This window comes from Heteronotia binoei, chromosome 1, assembly GCF_032191835.1.
Source record: "Heteronotia binoei isolate CCM8104 ecotype False Entrance Well chromosome 1, APGP_CSIRO_Hbin_v1, whole genome shotgun sequence".
Classification (NCBI taxonomy): Eukaryota; Metazoa; Chordata; class Lepidosauria; order Squamata; family Gekkonidae; genus Heteronotia; species Heteronotia binoei.
This window is the reverse complement of record NC_083223.1, coordinates 21,584,539-21,604,534: the sequence shown is the minus strand read 5'-3', so window position 1 is coordinate 21,604,534 and position 19,996 is coordinate 21,584,539. Positions and strand designations below refer to the sequence as shown.

General features: G+C 44.7%; 1 protein-coding gene across 22 annotated transcripts in view; it reads left to right on the top strand.

Moving 5' to 3' along the window:
- The first annotated feature begins 267 nt into the window (after positions 1-267).
- The window catches only part of PCBP3 (poly(rC) binding protein 3), a 116,668-nt gene continuing 96,939 nt past the window's right edge, over positions 268-19,996 (top strand). For 6 of the 22 annotated variants that reach the window (XM_060232249.1, XM_060232240.1, XM_060232331.1 and 3 more), the window contains exon 1: positions 352-499. The gene's annotated coding sequence lies outside the window, so the exon portion shown is untranslated. Of the gene's footprint in view, positions 500-19,996 lie in introns of all 22 variants that reach the window. The other 16 variants (XM_060232303.1, XM_060232284.1, XM_060232293.1 and 13 more) reach the window with 8 other exon arrangements.

Below are 19,996 nucleotides of genomic sequence, written 5' to 3'. Positions count from 1 at the left end.
AATATCTGTCCATGCTTATGTTCACAATCAGAATGTTTGCTTGTCATCTGTCACCTAAAAAGATTGGGGTGGGGGGAGCGGGGAGAGAGATTCCATATGATGAAAGAGTAATATCTGGCTAATTGTTGGATCTGCCTGCCCATTCATGGGGAATGGCTTGACTTGTGAAGTCTCTTGGCCTGAGGGCATTCAGTTTATTCAGTGGCTTTTTAATTTTTTTTTTTTAAGTCATCAAAATTACAAAAAAAGAAAATCACTGTTGGTTGCTTCCCGTTTCAAAGAAACCAAAGGATTTGGGAAAATAGGTCACATGTACTTCATCCCATATCACATGATTCCCATCCAGAGGCCAATGGGGTTTTAGTCCTCGGTGCATTTGAACCAGATACCCGTGTAATTTTATCCATTTGTATTTTTATCTTTTCTCAACATAGAAAGAGTGGCCATCTGTTTGAAACCCTACATCAAACCCAGTCATTTCCAAAGCTGCTTTTGGGAGGTAAGAAGATTTAAATGTCTTGTTTTCGTGGACCACAACTGCTATTTTTTTTTAAAGAGGAATCTCCTACCCCAGTATTCATTACTGAAGAGCATGAAGTAGGAAGAAAATATTGTGTAGAAAGCGAGTTGACAGATTCCTGAAGTCTTTTAAGAGCTGCATGGAGTGACCTCAAGAAACTTGCATGGGTAGGGACCCTAAAACAGGGCAAAATGTACGTAATGCTTTCTCTTGGAAGGAAAATTAACAGAAAATCACTAGCTATGCAGCCCTATGTGGCATTATGCTGGGCTAAACCCATTACTTTGAATGGACCTCAGTTGGAGTAAGTCTGCATAGGATTGCACTGTAAACTTAGGTACCAGTATTGTGGAAAAGCATTTCATTATTTTTGCACAGCATCTTTGTACAGAACTTAATACCTACTCAATGTGAGAGAGCATTCTTTCTCAGTATATCTTTCCATATACGATTGAGCATGTAATATCCTAGATACGGAGTTGAAGAGATACATTTTCTGTGTCATATCTAGAAAAAAAATCACAATTCTGGTAAACATTGGACATAGAAAACAATTCAAACAGATCCTGCACCTTACTGACACTATGGGATCCTTGCTTTATTATTCATCTTGCATTTGATATTTATGCACAAATAGGCTAATATTTTGTGTTTTCTCTCTTATGAAGAATAAATGAACTATAAGAGACTGGGGTGGGGGAAGCTTATCAGTTTGTTCTGCGGGCTGAAGTAAGATTGGTGAATGCAAAGGATTCCTATTAGAAGATCAAACTGTGTATTTTAGAAACTGGGCTTCTTTGTCCATTATGCGTCAATACTGTCAATTATCATCAAATATTTTAATATATCATAAAGCTATAGTAAGTAATGCTGAAATTTGAAGTTTGAGTTGTTTAGATTCCACAGTTACGTAACTTTTGATTATTTCTGTCAAGGTCTATATATCCATCTGCCGTGATAATTTCTTTTCTGCGGTTTACCTTGTAAGTTACTGACAACGCAATCCCAAAAACACTTTTCTAAGAGTAAATAAACTACATTGAATAGATCTGAGTAGCATTCTGAGTAGACTTGCTTAAAATGGCTCTCTTAATTTACTTCTGATTAATGATAGAACATCTGCCTTACACTATAAAATGTCAATATACATCAATTATTATATTGTCTAAGCAGAGATGAAAATTGTTCTGTGTATACATGTGGGGTGAAATACAGGTCAGAAATGTAGCAGTTGATTTTAAAATTCCATTCCATTTCTAATTTTTAGCCTAGATTATGTTGAAATGTTATTTGGCGCCAAATTCCTTGCCACTTCCATAAACTGAACATTATGACGGATTTATTTTATCTGAGGAAAATATTTTCATAATATCCACCCTACTAAAATCTTATTTTAAATCAAAGCGTGGTTGTGACAGTCGCTATCTTTATATGTGTAGTCTTCCTAGAATACGGAATATAAGGCTTTATAAGTATCTACATTCAAAACCTCATTCCAAATTTCTGTCCTTATAACCTGAAAGTTGTGGTTCTCTAAGCTGTCGTGGAAAGGACAGAATGCTAAAGGTGCTGTTCTTTTCTGAATGAAATCAGATAGACTTACAAATGAAATGTAGACCGGGAGGGATGCAGTGGTATATCATTTCATTAGAGAGTATTGGTAATTGGCTTTCTTCTGTTTGTTTTGTGATCCAGAACTTCACTGGCATGTATAAATCTACTGGTGCAAAGATGAAACTGCTGAGTTTTGAATAACGGTGTATAACAATGTCTTTCTATAGCCAAAAACTAGGTAGCTTTAATTGTATCAGATGCAATGCACATGTAGCTTTCTGGTCCAGAATTTGTTTCTTTGTCACCATTGCAGTCCTGTTTCTTCACTTTTTCCCTTCATTGTATGAACAATTACTCTGGGTTTAAGCATGACCTGGTCTTAGTTCTGTCAGAGACCAGCTTTGGGCCAGTTGGACTTCTGAAATGTAATGCCGGGTATCAGTCAAATGGCTTCTGTAGTTACTCATTATAGAGTGCAATTATTTGATGAGGTTTGGATGATTGATTTTTTTTTTTTTGGAACAAGGTCAGGACATAGGCTTGGCAATCAATGAATACAATCTTCAGCTTTTTCATTGTTTAAAAGGCACAGTTATAGGTTTTGGTTGTTGGCAGAGACAAGGGCAGTGTGATCTGTCCAAATGAAGAATAGAACAAAATCATGAACCTTGGCTACGAATGCCAGGAGCTCATGTACACTCAAGACACAGGTAACATTGAAATGTTGCTGTCTTTCCATGCAGGCTGATGAGAGCACTGAGAAGTCATTTGAAAGACAAGAAGCAAAGGGCTTGTTTCAGATTTTTGGAAGGGGGATGGGCAAGGGAGGGGGGGAGAGAGATACAGCAGGGTCCAAAGGAATCTTGGATGCAGATGAGATTAAATTGCGGGAAAAACAGTGGATGTGATTTCTTTGTCCCACATAATGACAACTACAGCTCTCTTGGCCACACAATTCTGTTGCTGGTAGTTTTAGTTAAGAGGGGAATACCTTCTGTATGCGCATCTACTGTACACATTCCTTTAATTGATAAGCACAAGTCCAGGGCTTTTTTTGTATCAGGAGCTCCTTTGCATATTAGGCCACACCTCCTGATGTAGCCAATCCTCCAAGAGTTTACAGGGCTCTTAGTACAGGGCCTGCTGTAAGCTCCAGGAGAATTGGATACATCAGGGGGTGTGGCCTAATATGCTACAAGAAAAGCCCAGAGCACAACAGCCTTTCTGTGTAGAGAAACTCCTGAGATAATTTTGGCAGTAGGGAACAGAGGCCAACTTCTCTGTCTAGAGTACAATTGCCAGGTCCTCCACAACCATGGGTGGGAGAGGGGAGATAAGATTGCAAAATCCAGGTTGTGAAACTCTTGGGGATTTGGGGAGGAAATCTGGGAAGGGGAGGGACCTCAGTAGAGTACAATGCCACAGAGTCCACCCTCCAAAGCAGCCATTTTCTCCAGAGGAACTGACCACTGCAGTCTGAAGATGAGCTGTAATTCCGGGGGATCCTCAGGTCTCACCTGGAGGTTGGCATCCCCACCCACAAAGGAATCTTTTGACAGAGAGCTGTCAAATAGACACACCTCTTCTTTGACAGTGTGTAGAGAGGGCAGTTTTTGAGAACCATGAATACTGACCCTAATGGAAGTCCAGATATTACCAAAACGGCATTCTACACTTGGTCCTATAATTGTCATTGGCCCTTAAAGCCAAGAAGCCATTTGCCCAGCTTATTTTTTTAAAAAAGCAATTCTCACTCCGCAGCATCAAAGCATCTGAGATTATCCTAAAAAGAAAAGCTAGCTTTCCCTTCAAAGTACTTTCAGATAATAATTGTGCAGTAATCTTTGTTACGGAAGGGAAGACAGCATAGTATAGCCTAGGGGTGGCCAAACTGTGGCTCAGGAGCCACGTGTGGCTCTTTCACACATATTGTGTGGTTCTCAAAGCTCCCACTGCCCTATTGGCTGGCTTGGAGGAGGAATTTGTTTCTTTAAATCATATTTCCAAGCCAAGCCAGCCGGTGGCTTGGATAATGCATTTAAAGTTGCTTTCTTTCTCTCTCTCCATCTATTTTCCTTCCTTCCTTCCTTCCTTCCTTCCTTCCTTCCTTCCTTCCTTCCTTCCTTCCTTCCTTCCTTCCTTCCTTCCTTCCTGCAGCTCTCAAACATCTGATGTTCATGTCTTGTGGCTCTCGAACATCTGACGTTTATTCTGTGTGGCTCTTACATTAGGCAAGTTTGGCTACCCTGGTTTGGTATAGCCTGATCTCATCAAAGCAGGTGCAGGATGTGGAAGGAAGACCTCCAAGGAAGACTCTGCAGAGGAAGGCCATGGCCAACCACTTCTGCTTCTCACTTGTCTTAAGCCCCCTTGCTGGGCTTGCCATAAATTGGCTTGGACTTGATGGAACTAGGGTTGCCAATCCACAGCTGGGGGCAGGGAATTCCCTAGTTTGGAGACCCTTCCCCTGCTTCAGGGTTAGCAGAAAGCAGGGTGAGGGGAATGTCTACTGAGCACTCCATTATATCTTAGGAGACTGGTTCCCATAGGGTATAATGGAGAATCAATCCATGGGTATCTGGGGCTGTGGGAGGGCTGCTTTTTGAGATAGAGGCACCACATTTTCAATGTAGCATCTAGTACTTCTCCTCAACCTGGGGGTCCAATTCTATGAGCCCTAAAATAAGGTGCCCCCATCCTCCATTATTTCCAATGAAGGGGAGGCGTTTAATAAAAGGAGTGAGGCTCCCTTAAATGCAATGGCCAGAACTCTCTCTGGCATTCAGTCGTGCTTGCCACAACCCTTCTCCTGGTTCCATGCCCAAAGTTCCCAGATATTTCTGAGTCGGGTCTGGCAGCCCTACACTGCACACGCACACAGTCTTTATTACAGCAGTCCTGTAAATTAGGCCACTATTAAATGGCAAATGCAGTTGAGAGAGACTCTTGCCAAAGGACCACTTTGTTGAGTACAGGTGGAAGCAAAATCGGACCCAGGTTGTCATGAGCATATACCCTGGAGTTCAAGGCTTCAATCACACACACTAAATAAAGCACTTTTAATCCACTTTCAGTGTACTGTCCAACTGGACTTTCCTTCGTGAACTGGCAAAATCCAGTTTGAAAGTGGATTGAAAGTGCATTGTATAGTGCAGGGCTTTTTTTTTGTAGCAGGAACTGCTTTGCATATTAGTCCACACACCCCTGATGTAGCCAATCCTCCAAGAGTTTGCAATAGGTCCTGTACTAAGAGCCCTGTAAGCTCTTGGAGGATTGGCTACATCAAGAGTGTGTGACCTAATATGCAAAGGAGTTCTTGCTACAAAAAAAAGCCCTGGTATAGCGTATGTGATCTCAGTCAGTGAGGGTTTTTCTGTGAGTTACGGGAGAGAGAGAAGAACCCTATTCGTATATCTGAAGGTGGGCTAGTTTGGAAAGACCCTGTTCAATCCAACCCAACCTCATTCATCTCTTTATGACAAAGCAGTGATGAACTGGCACAAAATTATACTTTTCCAGCTAAATTATACACTGACAATTGCATGAATCACCTTAATTCCTTCATTGCTTTCAGAGTGCTCCGTTGCACAGCTGATCAATTGAAAATAATCTTTAAAAAAACTAATTAATTTTCGGTTATCTTTTACCATAAAAAAAAATAATCTGTTTTCTCTAGAAACAATACCATCCTGTACACATTTAATCCCTGCTGAAATCGATGGAAGTAGACATAACTCACTGATTGCACCCAAAGAATAAGATTTAAAAAAAATATATATCTGCTTTTGAGTTTAATCTAGGCTGAGATTTAGGTGAAGTGAAAACAGATCTAGAGTGACAGTTTTAGAGCTTGCTGTCAGGGTCTGAACTGAGCGTGTAGATGCTGAAGAAAGCTGCAGATGCTGAAGAGCTACCTAATAATCTCTGGAATCCATTGTCTTAGCTAGCAAAATAATAACAGGTAAAAAGGCTGAAGGGGGTTAGCAAACTACCATTTTACATTTTGCTCTGGTATCTTTCCCCCCCCCCTTCAGTTTAAAGCACCTTAATGGGTCAAATGATGCTTTGCAGCCTAGACTAGCACCTATTGAAAGGTTTGATCCCGATCACTGAATATTTAGCATCAGAAAGGAGTGGGGGTGGGTGGGATTGGCCTGTAGGGCTGCTATGGGGTCCTCCCTCCTGCCAGTCTTGCTCCCGCCCCAGCTCAGCGGGTTAGAGGCAAAATCATAGCAAAGGGCTTGACGTTTGTGTAGGCACATGTGTACATTTGCCTTGCAGGGTACTCATGAGTGACATTCTCTCATCCTTTGGATTGGACCAGTGACTCACTTTCCAAAAATGGTTGCCTCAGCTGTCACTGGATTGCCTGGTACTGAAAATGAGTCTTTGGGATGGAGTGCTGGTCCAAAGTAAAGCTAGTCGCTTTAGAGCTGAATGGTGAAACCAGCCTTCTTAGAACTGGAATTTATGGTACACTCGCAGTGTCTAGGGAAGGCAATGGCAAATCACCCCGTGATGCGACGTCACCCTAGAGTCAGAAACAACTGGTGCTTGCACAGGGGACTACCGTCACCTTTACCTCAGTGCAGAAATTAGGGTTGCCAGGTCTTTGTTGGGAAATACCTGGATTCTTTGGGGGTGGATCCGGGAGAGGCTGGGGTTTGGGGAAGGGAGGGGCCTCAGCTGGGCTGCCATAGAGTCCACCCTTCAAAGCAGCCATTTTCTTCAGAGGAAACACCTCAAAGCCTCTCCGTGTAACAAAAATAAACAATACTCCTTTTTTGTTCCTACTTATCCAGTATTTAATAATAACAAACACAGTGCTTACAGTAATAACCAAACATAATATAAACAAGCATATTTGTACAACACAAAATCCCTCCGGAACCGAAAGCTCACGCTGCTCCCACTGTATGATGGATCAATGTCCTATAGAAAAAATATGGAGCTATGATACAAGTCCAACAATATCCAAGACCAGTCCAATATTGTTTCTAGTGCAGAGACTCTTCTTCTTGGGATCGTCTTCTTGGTTGTTGATTCAGTAGGTAAGTGGTGCTTCTTTTAAATTTTGTTTCATGGCTTTGTTTTCATTTCTCCTTGGAACGCCTACAAATTGTCTTCATATCCTTCTGAAATGGTGTTCAGAAGGATATGAAGACAATTTGTAGGCATTCCAAGGAGAAATGAAAACAAAGCCATGAAAGTGAGACAAAATTTAAAAGAAGCACCACAACAGCAAAAAAGATGGTCCCAAGAAGAAGAGTCTGCACTTGAAACAATATTGGACTGGTCTTGGATATTGTCGGACTTGTATCACAGCTCTATATTTTTTCTATAGGACATCGATCCATCATATGGTAGGAGCAGCGTGTGCTTTCGGTTCCGGAGGGATTTTGTGTTGTACAAATATGCTTGTTTCTATTATGTTTGGTTATCACTGTGAGCACTGTGTTTGTTATTATTTAATGCTGGAATAGTAGGAACCAAAAGGAGTATTATTTATTTTTGTTACACGGAGAAGCTTTGAGGTGTTTTCTTTCACAGTAACGTCCGTGGTCCCGGCTTTGATTGCCACATTTTCTTCAGAGGAGCTAATCTCTGCCAGCTGGAGATTGGTTGTAAAAGTGGGAGATCTCCAGGCCCCACCTGGAGGCTGGCAACCCTAGCAGAAATTCAAACTTGCACTGGGGAGTTAGAAGAGGCTGGTCTTGGTATTTCAAAAAGTTCCAGTTTGTATGTATTTGTGTGTGTGTGTGTGTGTATGTTTGTTTGTGTGTATATATGTATATATATGTGTGTGTGGGTATACACACACACATATTCAGGGGTCATTTTGTAGAAAAACAGGTGGTGGAGCTCATCCCGGGATTGTTATGCAGCTGCACGTACTATTCAATGTACAAGGTGGGAAGGAGGAGGTGGAACCCTCAGAAAGGCTCAGAAGCTGTGCTCTTGTGAGCTCCTGCTGAATCTGAGGCCTGTATGTGTGTGTGTGTGTATGTGTGTGTGTGCATGCTCCACTGCTTGAGACTCTGAAGACAGGGTTACCAATCTCCAAGTAATTCCAGTCTGGGAATTACAACTGATCCCCCAACTATGGGATCATTTCCCCTGGAAGAAAAGACAATATTGGAGGGGGGAGCTTTGTGCCATCTCCATTTCTGCTGAGCAGTATCCCTTACTCAAATTCCACCTTCTCCAGGCACCACCCCCAAATCTCCAGGAGTTTCCCAAGCCAGAGTTGGCAGCCCTACATGAAGAGTTGCTGCTAGTCAGGGAGACGTTATGGGGCCCACTGCCTGAATACTGGGCAGCTTCCCATGAACACCATTATCTTCCCAGCTGGTAACACCATCTTTGGAATGCTCAGTTCAAACAGCTGGAAGAAGGGAGTAGTGCACAGGTTGGGTGGGGAAATACCTGGAGATTCTAGGGGTGGAGCCTGAGGAGGGTGGAGCTTGGGAAGGGGAGGGACTTTGGCAGGGTACAAAGCCATGGAACCCACCATCCAAAACAGCCATTTTCTCCAGGGGAATTGACCTCTTTCACTTGGGCTGGGTACAGATGGGCAGCTTCAAGTGCACCAGAGGCATCTCAAACTGTGCTGCCCCCAAACTGGAGCGGCCAAAACCCGATCAGTTGCTCTCGCATGATGCACCCATATATCATGCAAGGGGCGCTCGATCAGCTGCTCTGACGCAATGCACCCATATATCATGCAAGGGGTGCTTTGGCACATTCACAAGGTTGTTGCTTGCAACCCCCTTAGTACAGTTTGGGTTTCTTTTTTGCTTTTACATTTTTAGTGTCCATGTGCTCATGCACTCATATGCACATGCATTCATGAGCTTTGGGCAGTTTTAAAAAAAAGAATACTGGTGAGTGCCTAGAGTGGTTCACGCCACAAATCCACCTTGCTTGTGCACTCCTGTGGTTAGATGCCCGGAAAGACGGATGGAGTGTGGCAGAAAAATTTGCTACCACTTCCCAAGTCTTAGAGATGTCAGAGGACAGGGTGAGTGTGGGAGCGGGACAGGCAGCAGCTGTGCCCGTCTGATCTTGCTTTTTTAATCTGCCTGGCAGCTGTGCCTATTGGCCATCTGAATTCAGCCTTGAAAATCTACTGTAATAATGAACAATCTCCAGGTCCGACCTGGAGGCTGGCAACTCTAGGTAGGGCTGATGTTCTGTTGCAGTAATCCTCAGGGGCAAAGCTTTTCTGGTAGAGAAAGCCCGGCAGGAACTCATTTGCATATTAGGTCACACACCCTGATGTCACCATTGCTTCACACATGGCTTTTATGTACAGAAAGCAGGAACTCATTTGCATATTAGGCCACACCCCCTGACACCAAGCCAACCGGGACTTCATTCCTGTGCATTCCTGCTCAAAAAAAGCCCTGCTCAGAGGACTATCAACCGGAGGAGAGAGTTCTCCTCAAGGGATGATGCAGCTCAAAAGACTTGTTCCCATTGGCCTATTGTCCAAGAGAAGAGATGACAGCAACGTTGTCATCTTTGCCTCTATTCGCTTAGGTCAGGGGTGGCCAAACTTGTTTAACATAAGAGCCACATAGAATAAACATCAGATGTTTGAGAGCCACAAGATACAAATGTCAGCTGTTTGAGAGAAGGAAGGAAGGAAGGAAGGAAGGAAGGAAGGAAGGAAGGAAGGAAGGAAGGAAGGAAGGAAGGAAGGAAGGAAGGAAGGAAGGAAGGAAGGAAGGAAGGAAGGAAGGAGAGAGGAAAATAGAGGAGGAAGAGAGGAGGGAGAGGTGAAAAGAAAGCAGCTTTAACTTTAAATGCATTCTCCAAGCTGCTGGCTTGAAGAAGTGATTTAAAGAGACAAATGCCTTCTCCAAGCCAGCCAACATGGCGGTGGGGGCTCCAAGACCCAACCAATATGTGTGAAAGAGCCACATGTGGCTCTGGAGCCCAAGTTTGGCCACCCTTGGCTTAGATCAACAGCACCAGTTTTGCTCTGCCGAAGATGAAAAAGCCACAGAACAGCTTTGGGTCAAATGTGCTGCCATTTGGGACAACCTTACAGCGTTCAGATTCCCCTTAGATATGCTTTCACCTCCCACCGCACGTGCCCAGGCTTTCTCAGAAGAGCAATACTCCTCCGTGCATAAATGGTAAATAGATGCCGGAGTGCAATGATTATATAAAGGTTTGCACGTGAGCTTATGTAAAAGCTTTCAGTACCAAATGCTAAAATATAGTTATGCTAATCTTCATTAGGCTTGCGCAGCACACACGTCCGGAGAGGAATGTGGGTTTTCAAAGATTAAAAAAAAAAAAAAGCAAGCAAAAAGGTTGAAAACGAGGCCATAAAGATTGCTTCGCTCTGGAAAACGAGAGGATTTGAGGGGCGTGACTAGATGAAGAGATTGAAAGCCAAGGCCGATTATTTGGAAGATATTGCCTGTGGGATTAAAGGGAGAGAGAGCAAATGGGCTCCGGCGGAGAGAATCCCAGATGTGGAGGTCATTGGCCGCGGTACTCAGTTAATAATAAAAAGCAATGGAATTGTGCCACAGCTGAGCAGTGTGACTTTATCCACTGTGCTAACAGATGGGGGGGCTTATAGTGACCGGGGGGGGGGGAGGGCCAGCCATATTGCATTTACAAATTGCATGGAAGAAAGCCAACAGATATCTTTAAACAATGTGCCTCAAAGTACCCTTTGCTCTGGATTGTGGTAGACTTAGTCACAAACCCACAAAAGAGACAAAGGCCTGATCCTGGCTCTCACCTTAGGGCTGCCAGGCCTCCTGCTATGTTGCGGAGAAAGGCCTTCTGCCCACATAGGGTTGCCAATCCACAGGTGGGGGCAGGATCTCCCTGTTTGGATGCCCTCCCCCTGCTTCAGGGTCATCAGAAAGCGGGGGGGGGCGGCGGCAGGGGAATGGCTGCTGGGAACTCCATTATTCCCTATGGAGACCAATTCCCATAGGGTATAATGGAAAATTGATCTGTGGGCATCTGGAGCTCTGGGGGAGTTGTTTTCTGAGGTAGAGGCACCAAACCTGCAGCATAGCATCCAGTGCCTCTCCGCAAAACACACCACAAGTTTCAAAAAGATTGGACCAGGGGTCCAATTCTATGAGCCCCAAAAGAAGGTGCCCCTATCCTTCATTATTTCCCTTTAAATGTGTTTTGTTGTTCAGTGCGCAGTCGAGTCTGACTCTTTGCAACTCCATGCACAAAGTCACGCCAGGCTCTCCTGCCTTCTACCATCCTCTGAAGTCTGCTAAAATTTGTGTTAATTACAGCCATCTCATCTTTCGCCGTCCCCTTCTTCTTTTGCCTTCTGTCTTTCCCAGCATCAGGGTCTTCTCCAGTGAGTGCTCCCTTCTCATTTGGTGGCCAAAGTATTTGAGCTTCAGCTTCAGCATCTGACCTTCCAGGGTTGATTTCCCTTAGGACTGACTGATTTGATCTTCTTGCAGTTCAGGGGATTTCAAGATTCTTCTCCAGCACCAACTGAACTTCCTTTGCAGTTCAGTTATTCTTGTCACAATCTTGCTCTTAGCTCCACCCCCAGTGTCTCCTGGCTCCACCCCCAAATTCCCCAGATATTTCTTGAATTGGACTTGGAAACCTTAGGCCAACAGCCCTTGTTTCTTGCCATCTCTCTGAGAGGTGAGAGAATAAATAAAAAAATAAAAAGTCAGCATCTTCTGCGCTGTGCTGTCACTTCTGCCAGGGCTTTTTTTGTAGCAGGAACTCCTTTGCCTATTAGGCCACACACCCCTGATGTAGCCAATCCTCCTGGAGCTTACAGTAGGCCCTGGAATAAGAGCCCTGTAAGCTCTTGAAGGATTGGCTATATCAGGGGTGTGTGGTCTAATATGCAAAGGAGTCACTGCTACAACCCCCCCCCCCCTAACTTCTGAGGAACACCCAGAACTGACACTGGGTAGCTCTAGGAAACACTGGGAACGCTATAGTTTGGCTGTAGAGTTTCAGGCAGTTCCTAAAGCTACTTAATGTCACTTACCAGTTTCCCCAGAAGTGATATTGTGGTGCAGATGATGCTGTGTCTCTAGGGTTGTCAACTCTGGGTTGGTAAATTACTGGAGATTTTGGGGTGAAGCCTGGAGAGGGCAGGGCTGGGGAAGGATCTCAGAAAGATATAATGCCTCAGAGTCCACCTTCCAAAGCAGCCATTTTCTCCAAGGAAACTGATTTCTGCTCTGGATGGGATTGCCAGGGGGATAGATATATCTGTTTGCTACCTTCTATGGTGCCATAGAGTTTTCACCCAAATGCTAGAGGGTCCCTGCAGGACGGGCATGGTGTGATGACATCACTTCTGGGTGACATCATCACACCAGACACATCAGGCACTGACAGAGCTCTTTGGAGGTAGGGATCCCCCTGCTGGCCAGCCCCATGCCAGTGGGTTGGGAGCCCCAAAACTAGGGAAACCTTGCAGCGGGAGGCTGGGAACCCTAGCTCTGGACAAGGTTGCCAGCTCTGGATTGGCAAATACTTTGGAGATTCTGAGGGTGGAACCTGAGGAAAGTGAGGATGGGAGTGACTTCAGTGGGGCCTAATGCCATACAGTCCACCTTCCAAAGTGGCTATTTGCTCCATGTGCCTGGAAATCAGTGGTAATTCCAGGATAGCTCCAGCCACAACCTGAAGTTTGAGAACCCTGCCTCAGGAGATGAATCTCCAGGCCGCACCCGGGGGTTACAACAACACATACAAGGAGAATCACGGAAAGGCTGAGAACTGAGACGTAAACTGTGATATATTAACGAATACAAATTATTATTATGAAATATTTTCTTTGCATTCTTTGTATTATTACCAGTTTGCAAATACAATAAATACTAAATTTTACAACATAATTTCCGGGTGATACACCAACGACAATTCACAATTCTCGCACAACATATTCACACTTTCAACTTTGGAACATATACAATAAATTCAGTAACAAGAAAATTCCATACTCGTCCTATTTTGTACAGGTAAAGCGCTTCTACAATAAAGTGCTAAAGTATTGATTTCAGTTCATTTAGACTCCTTGCGGCCATCTCTGACAAAGCCAGAAGCCGCACCACTTCCCAACTTTCTCAAGAAGGGGTCTTGGAAATCCTTTGCAATTCTCATTAAGCAAAATTGAATTACAGTAAAAACTAACACAATAAATTTTAGATTGAAAAATTCCCAATAGCTGTTACCGGCGTTGATTGTAGCAGAAACTCTGAACAAATATTCAAGTCTTTCGAAGGGCATATCACTGCAACCATTTGCACCCACACAAAAATATTTAAAGCTATAGTAACATAATAGAAAACACCTGTGAACAATTTTAAAGGAGCCAGAAGCCTATTAGTATTTGCAAACTGGTAATAATACAAATGGAAGAGCCCTGTGGCGCAGAGTGGTAAAGCTGCAGTATTGCAGTCCAAAGCTCGGCTCACGACCTGAATTCGATCCCAGCAGAAACTGGGTTCAGGTAGCCGGCTCCAGGTTGACTCAGCCTTCCATCCTTCTGAGGTCAGTAAAATGAGTACCCAGGGGGGGAAAGTGTAGATGACTGGGGAAGGCAAAGGCAAACCACCCCTTAAAAAGTCTGCCGTGAAAACGTGAAAGCAACATCACCCCAAAGTCGAAAACGACTGGTGCTTGCACAGGGGACTACCTTTACCTTTTAATAATACGAAGAACACAAAGAAAATATTTCATAATAATAATCAATTTGTATTGATTAATATATCACGGTTTACTTCTTAGTCCCCACCTGGAGGTTGGCAATGCTACATGCCCCAGATCCCACCCCAAAGCTCTCAGACCTGATATAAGAGCTTGCATTTGACTTCCCCTTACAATCTCCTCTCCCATTTTTCCACACAGAAGAATTAAAGCATGAGCTGAGGGACCATATGCCATCTGGTAACATGCCATCTTGTACTGAGGGGTGAGAGCATCATGTGCCTCACAAATGGGACTTGAAAATGCTAGTCAGTCATTCCACCCAGAGCATGTAACTATGCTCTTGAGATGGGCTTCCTGTGGGCCTCTGATACCACTAATAGCAGAAATGCTTAGGAATGGGTTCAAAGAAGCCTCTCGCATACAAAAAAAAAATGGGCTGTTTTGAACCTTACACAAATGTTGACTGAGGAAACAAAATATTATATTCTTTCACTTGAACACATGAGGACACCTCAGAACAGGGGTCCTCAATTTTCTTGAGCCTGTGGGCACTTTGGAATTCTAACCAAGGGTGGTGGGTACAACCAAAAAATGTCAACCATGGGACCTGGAGGCAACAACAACAACAACAACAAACCCAGCTGCCAGAAGGAGGTGCAGCCAGTCACAAAATATATTGGAGTGAGGTTATGCATAATTTTTTTTTGAGGTTATGCATAAATCTACACCAGTTTGGTGTAGGAGAGCCAGTTTGGATGTAGTGGTTAAGTGTGCAGACTCTAGTCTGGGAGAATTGGGTTTGATTCCCCCACTTCTCCACATGTAGCCAACTGGGTGAACTTCGGTCACACACCATTCCTGAAAGTGCTGCTCTCAAGAGGTGTCCGTTGTGGGGAGAGGAAGGGAAGGAGATTGTAAGCCACTGTGTGACTCCTATGTCTTCTCTTTTTCTTCTTCTAATAATAACTCTTCGACCTTTCTGGAAGAAGCTCTGCTTAACATAATTGCTTTTAAAATTAGTACATCGTTTAAATACACATTTCAAAGTATACTTTTTCTTGCCTACACACAACTGACCTTCAGTCACACAATGAAGAGTGTCACGTGATGTAGTGGCATCTGCTACCAAAGCCATTTTTTAAAAAAATCCACACAGCCAATCAGATCTCCAGTGGCCAATCAGTAGCCCTGCTTAGGCAAAAACCCCACTGGCACCATCCACTTTCTGAAGACACTTGGAGAGCACCAGGAAAAGTGTCAGTGTTAGGGTTGCCAAGTTACCAAATTGCTAGAGCGTCTGGGAAAACCATAGTTTTCCAGGAAGCTCCTAGAGCGGCTGGTGACGTGGCCAGCGTGATGACATCATTTACGAGTGACATCATTGTACCGACAACACCAGGAGGGGAATCCCCTCGTGGGCCCACTGCGTGAAGGCAGGTCGGGGACCTCCAAAACAGGTGAACCCCTGCCCCGTCCGGGAGCTTGGCAACCCTAGTCAGTGGTCAGAAGGGCACCTCGTTGGGGACCCCTGGCTCAGAATTTCCTAGTCTAACACAAGGCCTACTCTTGTGCTTCCCCAGATGTTGGCAGAACATGAGTTCTGCTCACTAGTTTTCCTTTCAAAGGGTGGAGGCAAGAGATTGTCCTACAACTGCTTTGGTCCACTAAGGATGCCAGGTGTCGCCAGGCAACAGTCAGGAGGGTTCGGGGAGGGGAAACCAGCATCCCAGGAGAAAAATTAAAAAGAAAAACAAGGCCTCATCTGCTTACTGGAAGCTCTGAACACCGACTTCCTTGCAATTCCTAGAGCTACCCACAAGTGACAAAGGGTAAATCTAGGAATCTCCAGAAACTCTATGATAAAATTAGACGTTCCTGCCTATGGAGTGTCTGGTAATCTCTAGAGCTTCTCTTTGTCACTTCTGGGTAGCTCTAGGAATTGCTCGAGACTCTATGGTAAGAATTTCCTTTATGTAGAAGAGGCCTCATTTTTCTTTTTAATTTTTCCTTCGCTGCTGCTGGACAAAGTACCTGGAAACAGGAGTTCCCCCACATTCACTGGGGGCTTGGCAGTCCTAGAGGAAGCAGATCTCGATCACCATCCCACACAATTTTAGGTGCGTAAAGAAGACCCACAGATACCAGCGTGCCAAATTCTGAGTTTGACTCTAGGCACTCATTTTCTTTGTGCCACTCAAGTCAGAGGATAAGGTTGCCAAGTCCAATTCAAGAAATTTCTGGGGACTTTGGGTGTGGAGCCAGGAGACTTTGGGGGTGGAGTCAGGAGACATTGAGGGCGGAGCCAGGAGCAAGGGTGTGACAAGCATGATTGAACTCCAAGGAAGTTCTGGCCATCACATTTAAAGGAACCACACACCTTTTTAAATGACTTCCTTCTATAGAAAATAATGAAGGATGGGGCAACTTCTTTTGAGGCTCATAGAATTGGACCCCCTGGTCCAATCGTTTTGAAACTTGGGGGGGTATTTTGGGGAGAGGCACTAGATGCTATACTGAAAACTTGGTGCCTCTACCTCAAAAAACAGCACTCCCAGAGCCCCCGATACCTCTAGATCAATTCCCCATTATACCCTATGAGAATCGATCTCCACATAGGGAATAATGAAGTGCCCAGCAGACATTCCCCACCCCCCCGTTTCTGGTGACTCTGAAGTGAGGGATTGGCATCTCTACTCACAAGTTGCTGCCAACTTCTTCAAAGTAACACAGACACCCCATCCCAAGAGGAAGCCTTTCCAATCGGAGACTGAAGTCTCCAGAGGTGGAAAGTCACATGGTGGCTGTGGGGGCAGGGGTGGCCAGCTGACTGGGGGCGGGAAGAAGCCTGGGAAAGCGGAAGAGCCCCCACTGGGACCCGGGGATTGGCAAGCCTATCAGATGAGCTATTATTTTCCCATACTGTTGTTACAATAAATGATGACATCTACAGTTTAAGGCAGAGAAGCACCAGTAGGTATCTGGTAGTGTTGCCAGCTCTGGGTTGGGAAACACCCAGAGATTTGTGGGGGGTGGAGCCTGGGGAGGATGGGTTTAGAGGAGAGCAAGGACCTCACTAGGATATGCCACAGAGTCCACCTTCCAAAGCATTGTCTCCAGGGGAACTGATCTCTGACCCCTGGAGGCCAGTTATAATAGCGGGCAGAGCTTTTTTTGCAGCAGGAACTCCTTTGCATATTAGACCACACTCCACCAATGTAGCCAATCCTCCTGGAGTTTACAGTAGGCCCTGTACTAAAAGCCCTGTAAACTCTAGGATTGGCTACATCAGGGGTGTGTGACCTGATACGCAAAGGAGTTCCTGTTACAAAAAAGCCCTGATAACGGGAGATTTCTGGCAGCCTTAGTATCTGGACCCCTATGCTCCTTTAATTTATTTCGTAATCATTTAGCGTATGATTTCCCAAAGAGTTTCTTCTTCACATATGCTCAACACACATGATCACTGAACCGTGACACACTTTCTTGCTTAACAGTTTGTATCGCTGGCTTTTAGGCACAATGTTAAAAATAAATGATTAATCCAAAGCAACAGTCAACAGTGGGATCTGTATCAGATTACATGACAACTGTATGCTGATTACTTATTTATTTGTTGTTGTTATTGTTCAGTTGCACAGTCGAGTCCAACTCTTTGTGACCCCATGGACAAAGTCACCCCAGGCCCTCCTGTCTTCCACCATCCTCCGAAGTCTGCTCAAATTCGTATTAGTTACATCAGTAGCACTGTCCAGCCATCTCATCTTTTGCCATCCCCTTCTTCTTTTGCCTTCTGTCTTTCCCCTTCTTCTTTTGCCTTCTGTCTTTATTTATTTCATCCTTTTAAACCCTGTCCTTCCTCCAAGGAGCAGCATATATCATTCTTTCTGTCACCAGTCTATCCTCACAACATCCCTGTAGGTAGGTTAGTTAGCAGAAGTGACTTACCCAAAGTCACTCAGTAAATACCATGGCAAAGGGAGGGCTCAAACCTGGGTTTCCCAGATCCTAGTAAGATTGCAAGGTCCATTTGAAACACCAGTAAAGGTTGGGGGTGGGGGCCGGAAGCATCACCCCCGACCAGTGGTAGCATGAGCTAGCGCACAGATTTTTAGCCTCCAGCTCTTACCTCAGGAAGGATGACCCCAGAGCACACTAATTGATACAGTAGCTCACAACTTTCATGCCAGTAGCTAACAAAGTAGAATTTTTGCTCACAAGACTCTGCAGCTTAGAGGGAACATTGCCCCCAACATGCCAACATCACTGGAAGTGATGTTGCATGCTGTGCCTACATCACCCGGAAGTGACATAGGCATGTTAGAGGTTATGTTCTGGTTTATGTTCTGGTTTTTGGGCAAAAGTCTATGGCAAAATTGCCCTCAACCATAGAGTGTTGCCCCAAAAGAGCATCACCCCCTGTGTGCCCATGGCACTTTCAGGTGACGTAAGGTGTTTTTACACTGACAGTCTGTGACTCTCTATCACCGCATTGGAAACTCACCTTTTACATTACCTAACGTTCTCACAACAGTTTTGCATTGTTGCTCCCCGAAGCATCTACATTTGTTTCAGTGACATGAGTTTCGGAGCTGCTGCTGCAACGTTTTTCTCGACACTAGTTTTGATCTGGTCTTTTCTCTACAGGCATTTCAAACTTGTATTGTAGAAGTTTCCATGCGTTTTAAAAGACTCCTCCATAAGCCACCACGAGGTGCAGTAATTTGCATGAGAACTGACAACACTTGAAATTTTTACATATCATTGCTTGCCTCATCTAGCAATTTAAATTTGTATTGTTTTTGCAGTGTTGACACAATTTCCAAGCAATCATATACATTTAACTAAGCACTGGTATTCCGGCTGCCCTCTGATCAGAGACACCCCCTCCCCCCCCCCCAAATTGAAACGCTTAAATGTAAAAGGAAAATAATTAAAGCAGAACAGTGGCAGGTGATTTGAAGACTCTAAAACTCTGGATCAAACTGAATGTAAAAACACCCATAGGTATGTTGTGTGATATTGCTGTTGGGGACGGGGATTTCCTCCCATCAGCTAGCTTGCCAGTGGAAGGCAGGAGCCCACTAAACCGGGGGATCCCCCGCCCCCAACTGGAGAATGGCAAGCCTTGATCCTCGCATGACACTTTAACCACCACATCCCGCACTAGCACTTCAAACTCTGGTCATATAATAGTGTTTTCATTGACGGGGTGAAACTCATTTTGCCTCTGCGTGTTCTCTAACTTTGTAAGACTGGATTCCTGTTCTCCAGGACTATTGGAAAGAATCTGGAACTGTAGAACATCCACCTGCAGTGCAGCTCCTTAAAGGGCAGAGTCTTTCTTGAGAGCGAGAAAAATCTGCAGAGCTCTGAACAAAACCGATGTTGCTGTGTACCCATTGCTGTCCTTGAGTCGCACAAAGCTGATTGAGCTTAACACACAGGCCGTCTGGGAACAGAGGAAGTTCAGAGTCAGTTTCCATTGCCACTGTTAGTGGCACCGCTTGATAAGATTAAAGGGCTGGGATTTTGGGGTCCAAGAGGAAGCTGCAGGGCACAGGCAGCCAGAGAAGGAGAGATTCTTGGAAGCAGTGGCTGCCAGCTTTACTTATTCCCTGTAAAAACAAAGGGCAACCTGCCTTTCATCCTGGAACAAACACTTACAACCACATAAAAATAGGACTCCTGCACACAGTGCATGCTAAACAGAAAGAAAGGAGCCGGTGGATAAAAAAGAAATCTCTCCCTCTCCCCACACACTGCTCAGCAATGCTGTCTGGTAGTTGCAGCCCCAACAAGAGTATGAAGAACTGCCTACTTGCCAGCAGCCGCTCCAACACTGTGGACCAGTGTTCCAGAGGAGGAGGAGAAGAGGAAGAAGAAGAAGACAATGACAATAATATTGGATTTATATTCTGCCCTCTGCTCTGAATCTCAGAGTCTCAGAGCAGCTCACAATCTCCTTTACCTCCCCCCCCCCGCCACAACAGACACCCTGTGAGGTAGGTGGGGCTGAGCGAGCTCTTTCAAGGACAGCTCTGTGAGAGCTGTGGCTGACCCAAGGCCATTCCAGCAGGTGCAAGTGGAAGAGTGGGGAATCAAACCCGGTTCTCCCTGATAAGAGTCTGCACACTTACACTATACCAAATTGGCTAGAAGAAGGAGGGGAGGGGGGAGGAGGAGGTTAGATTTATACCCTGCCCTTCACTCGGAGTCTGAGAATTTACAATCTGCTTC